Source organism: Medicago sativa, chromosome 4, assembly GCF_051527215.1.
Source record: "Medicago sativa cultivar Bolivia chromosome 4, Bolivia_mono, whole genome shotgun sequence".
Taxonomy (NCBI): Eukaryota; Viridiplantae; Streptophyta; class Magnoliopsida; order Fabales; family Fabaceae; genus Medicago; species Medicago sativa.
Genome location: NC_140752.1, coordinates 94,183,898 through 94,189,897, shown reverse-complemented (window position 1 = coordinate 94,189,897; position 6,000 = coordinate 94,183,898).

The window sequence follows — 6,000 nt, the reverse complement described above, 5'->3', positions numbered from 1 at the left end:
TGTGTATGATTGAAACCTATGATGATTTAGTTACTCTAATTGGTAGAAAGTTACGGCAAAGAGTACATGACTCCATTTGATTGGTAGAGAAATCAAACAATGATGATAATTTGATGGTTGCCTTTGAAACCATCAAATTAATAAGTGATAAAAAATTCAATTAGTTTTTCATTGAAAAAAAAATGAAGCTATTTTTTATTTGTTTACAATAGTGAAATTTGCATATACCAATTTTTTTTTAAAGAAAAACAATTAAAAAAACTTTATATTTTGTTACGTCTCACACGGATTCAATCCAAATGTGATTGTTACCATTTTTGGTAAAAAAAAAAATTTAGCTGAGTAAACATCGTAATATTATACAAACAATAATCAACTCATAAATATTTTTTCTTAACAATTTTTTTTTTGGTAATGAATGGGTGTTTCTTTTTAGGAAATGGATCCTTAATCGGCGGTAAAGGGTTAACATCGTTTTATTTATTATCTTAGTGAAATTAAAAATGAAAGAAGATTTACATAGGATCTTTAGTGCACTCTTGTTGAGATTAAAATACTAAGTAAAATGTACCAAAAAACAAATATTACTAAGCAAAAGGATTTGTCCAATGTAATTGTTCTTATTTGGATATTTTTATAAGCTTTATTTTAAATAAAAAATTTCATTAAGCTTTATTTTTTTTCGAGAGAATTAAGCTCTATTTTATAAGCTTTATTTTAACGGTTATTTTTCATTCAAACTCATTCATGAATTTTCATTGTCATTTAATCCTTCATTTTATTTAATTATACATTTTATTTGATGTTATAAAATTTCTGTTTCAAGCAAGAGAAGTAAAACACATTGTTTGATTAATTTTTTTCTAACGTTAATGGTTGATTCATATTTAGAAACAACGGAAATGGAACATGTGTATGGTACAATTGCAAATTTTTTAAAGGTAATAAGATCGTATGAAATGAATAAGCAAGTGAAAATGATGTAAGATGGATCGACTATATATAGGGAAAAGGCTAGCAGATTATTGAACATTAAACATATGATTAAAAACGCAAATCATCCATTTATCATGTTGAAGGAATTGAACAAATTATTTTTTAGAGGAAAAAAGAATTGAAGGTAAATGATGATCACCATTAAGGAATTGAAGGTAAATGTTATTAATTATCTTTGACCATGCATATTATGTAATCAACTAAAATCAATGCATATAATTTTCATTCAAAACAAAATTCTTGCAGTGATAATGTATGATTAAATGGACACTTCTTTACCAAAATTCTTGCTTGTTCGATTTTTTAACAAAATATGGCCTAATAAGTTTGATTGGAAAATTTGCCTACCTTGATTTATTTTTCCAAAAATTAAAACAAATATTTGGAAAATTATTTTATTAAATTTTTCGTAGGAAAATTAATACGTAAAAATGATTTTCTATTTACTTAGGATATTATTTTCATAGATTAAACAAATCACGAAGAAAATACAACGATTAAGTTATAATTGAGTAATAAAATAGAGTTGAAACTGGATAATAAAATCACAATCAGTTTTTTTTAGTACAATTTAAATCAATAATTATTCGCCTATTTTGATTTATTTTTGCCGTGCATGCCTTTTGTTTATTAAAGAGATTCGAAGTAGATATTTTGTTTTATTTTGTTTAAGATTATTAATTGAATTGTTAGCATGTATAAAAATGATTGACTAAAAATTATAAAATTTTCACCATAAAAAAGGACAATTGCTTTGGCACGTGAAAATCTTCTCTTTCTTGATTTGATTATGAATGTTCATAAAAATTACTAAATTAATATGAGTAAGTAATAATAACTTTGAATGTTCATAAAAATTACTAAATTAATATGAGTAAGTAATAATAACAAAAAGGAAGTAACGTGTTTATTGTAGGAAATTTACAAATGAAGAATTAAGAGCAATTAAGTCTTGTAAGCAAATTAAAATGTCACGTGTACTATTTTTTTTATCTTTATAATAATATAGATTCGTAATTTCGTATATAGTGAATGAGTTAACTTGTATATACCAACAATTTTTTTTATTGATATATCAAATCACTTTGTTTTATTGGTGCATCTAATCAAATTGCTTTGTTTTAAAATATAATTAAAAAATATGAAAAAATAAACAAAGACAATAAAAGCCAAACAACAACATTCCTTCAAAAAAAAACCAACAACATTAACATAGCAAAATTATAATTTGAAACGACCAAATTATTTTTTTAAGGAGAAACAACTAAATTATTCCTTCAAAAAATAAACTAAATTATATATTTCAGCCAAAAAAAATAAATTATCAACAAACAATTTGATGATAATGCCAGTAAACACTAAAAAGAACATTAGTACGTGTTTATATCCATGTTTCATAGAAAGAAAAAAAAATCTCCATGTTTCATAGATCCTTATCAATCCTTCTCAATCTTAATATTCTTCAAAAATTCTTGGACGAAATTGTACTGCTGCTACGTGTTGATCATGATATCAAATGATCGCTTGAAAGGTGTGAGTTCAAAATTTAGATGTCTAATTGCTAGGTCTAGCCTCCACGTTACATATTAGATCCATAATCCCTGGACTTTGATAAAGAAGTCTATAAATATAAAGAAGTCTAGAATTTATAAGTGAATTAAAAAAAATGATAGATAATACTATCAAATAAAAACAATACAATGAGAGAAAACTAATAGAAAATAGTATAAATGAAAACACCTTTTTACCCTAACCACCATCATATACAACTTTTGTTACGATATTTGGAAAGAATTCTGAATTCTTTGAATGAATATGAAATGGTGAAAGTTGAACCAATATTTATAGAGAAAAATTGAGCAATACAATTGTTGATGCAGATCTTAAATTAGAACTTTTTTCACACGTAATTATAAGACATTTATGGACATTAAAGGGTGATTGTTTGATTAGTGGAAATACACATACAAAATGAAATGGTTGTAGGTTCAATAGAGAGCATATTCTTATAGGATGCCACTTTTGTATTGGCATTCATGTCGGTATCAATTGTAATAAATGGCAAGGTCAAACATGTGTTAATATGTAACAATGATTTATCAATAGCCAATAATCAAGCTACAATTAGATGATGAGGTGCACATGTGTATTAGTGATGCTTAGGTGTGTAATACATTAAATGAAGTTTAACATAGAAGAGTGCCAAGTGTACTTTTCAAAAAAATTAAGGCAAATATATATAATAGAGATATATATCTTTATCAATTGAACTACATCCTCCGATCATTATTATAAGAGAATTTTCTTTTAGATCTATTCATTTAATGATGTATGTGGTTAATAATAAAAATCATATACATAATTATTTTTGTTTATAAGAATGACCGAAAGATGTATCATATCAGTCCTTCAGTTAGAAAGTAGAAAATCTTTTTGAAAAAAGTGAGGAAAGTGGAGGGATCTAGTATAGAACAGATTAAACAATATTGTTTATTTTTTTTTTTCTTCTTCAAAAACAATAGTGCTTTATTTGGTAAGAAAGTGGAAAATAAAGCAAGTGAAATAAAGTACGAAACGTCCACTTAAACCAAAACTTTCGGATCCACACATATTGTGTTTTCCTTTTTCTTTCTTTATTTTTGTCACCCTCTTTTGCATGCATGATGGAGTAATTGATGCACGGGAGGTTGCAATTGGATTTCGTGCGTGTATGTATCACATCTTCTATGATCACTTTTTTGGAAATTTTACCCAATACCCCTACGTTCGAACTTTCACCCCTACAAATCACTAAAAATTCCAAAATTACCCTTATTATCATTTAACTTTTTATATCTTTATTTGTTCACCCCACTCTCAACATTTTTATGTACAACATGAGTTCACCCCACATACAATATTTCCCAGATAAACGTTTTCTCAACATTTTTATGTACAACATGAGTTCACCCCACATACAATATTTCCCAGATAAACGTTTCCAATTTACACATTAATTTCGGAATACTTTCTAAATCATTTCCGGTTTTCTAAAAACAGATAAAACTTGAATCCAGAAACTATACCGTAAGCCCAAGACACATAGGTTCTGGAAACAAAAATTATTAGGAATGAATTGGACGGCTACTTTAATTTCTGAGACAAAATTAATTTTGGATTCAACTAGGTCCCAATTGCAAATTGTTTGTTCCATTCTCCCCGCAGAAGAGATGATTATGTTAAGAACATTCATATAAATCCACACCAGAAAGTAATTGACCCCAAAGATTCAATTTCTTGCATTCATATATATGATAAAAAAAAAGTGCAATGAACCAATGAATTCATATGTGAACTTTCAAAAATAATTGAACTCAGAACTGACATGGCGGAGGTTGCATGTAACAAGAGCGGCGGTGGTGGATGACGACCACATCAGCCAAGGCACGAAGACGGAATCACAAAATGAAATGATTCAGATGATTGATCCGGAATTTGTGATGGCGGTGGTAGTGGATGAGATTTGGTTTTCTGGATTGTAGTATGATATATAGTTGATAAATCTTGGTGTCAACAAAGAAGAAGAAGAAGAAGAAGAAAGGGTTTCTTTCAAAAAAAAAATCATGTCGAACAAATGAAAAAAAATGATGTTTTTATTTTTATTTAATAAAGGGTAAAATGGGTATTTTATGTAAAATGTTAGGGTGAAAGTATAAATGTAAGGGTGTAGGGTAAAACTTCCTCACTTTTTTATTAACTAAGTAGATTTTTCTTACAAAAATACAAGGTCGGGTGCTGTAAAATAAATCATGCAATGTTTTAATTACACAATTCGAGAAGCAATAAAGTGAGAAAATAGAGATCGTTCTCATGATGATCGATTATGGTTAATCACAAATTTTTAATGCGGCTAATCTAATTAGTGAGATAAGAAAGCAACTCGTAAGTAACATAAATTAAAATGCAAATGAAAGTAAAAATAACAGAAAAAGATATGACAAATTAAAATGCAAATGAAAGTAAAAATAACAGAAAAAGATATGACAAAATTTGATGAATGAAAACAGCTCGAAATAACTTAATACTCCCACCGTTCATTTTTTTTTTTTTTGGTCAAGACCCACCGTTCATTTTTAATTGTCATTTTTTGGTTTTTTACATAAACTAAGATAATAAATATATTTTACTATTTTTGATATAACAATTTATCTTTTTTTAATAATAACTTTAATCATTTATCTTTTTTCAATAAATTATAATCTAGGATCATGATGCTACCAGATGTTTTTTTTTTTTGAAAGAATGATGCTACCAGATGTTGTATCTTGCATCAACTTGACGCAAAATAAATGTTAGGGTATATTTAGGATTTCAGAGAGGAAGCTTTTGAAAAAAAAGAAAATAGGAAAGATAAATGAAAGATTGTCTCTTAACTTTAAATAGAAAAGTTTATTCGTCTTTAAAATGTTTGTCTAGTATGGAGAACTTAAAAATTGTATTAGAGGTGACTTTTGAGGACTTGAATAAAATTTTCAATTCTTTTTCATCTTATTATAATATTTTTGAAATTAAAAATATATTAATAATAAATGTCCACTTCTCATTCTCTACAAAAAATAAAATAAAAAATACATTGATGTGTACCTAAGATAAAAGTTCAAAAATAAAGGATGTCTCCATGATTGAACTCAATCTTTCATGATCTTTCCATGAATTTTTTCATTTTTTTACATTTTTATTATATTGGAATTTTATTTGAATATTTAATCAACAATAAAATTTTATTACTTTCTTTAAAGAAAGTGTAGTAGTAGTAGTAATAATAATAATAATAATAATAATAATAATAATAATAATAATAATAATAATAATAATAATAATAATAATAATAATGTACACCCTCCGGTCACTATTATAAGCAAAAAACCACATTTTAGATTCATTCATTAAATGATGTATGTGGTTTATAATAAAGACCACATACATCATTTAATGAAGAGTAATGATATTTTGACATCCATTTGA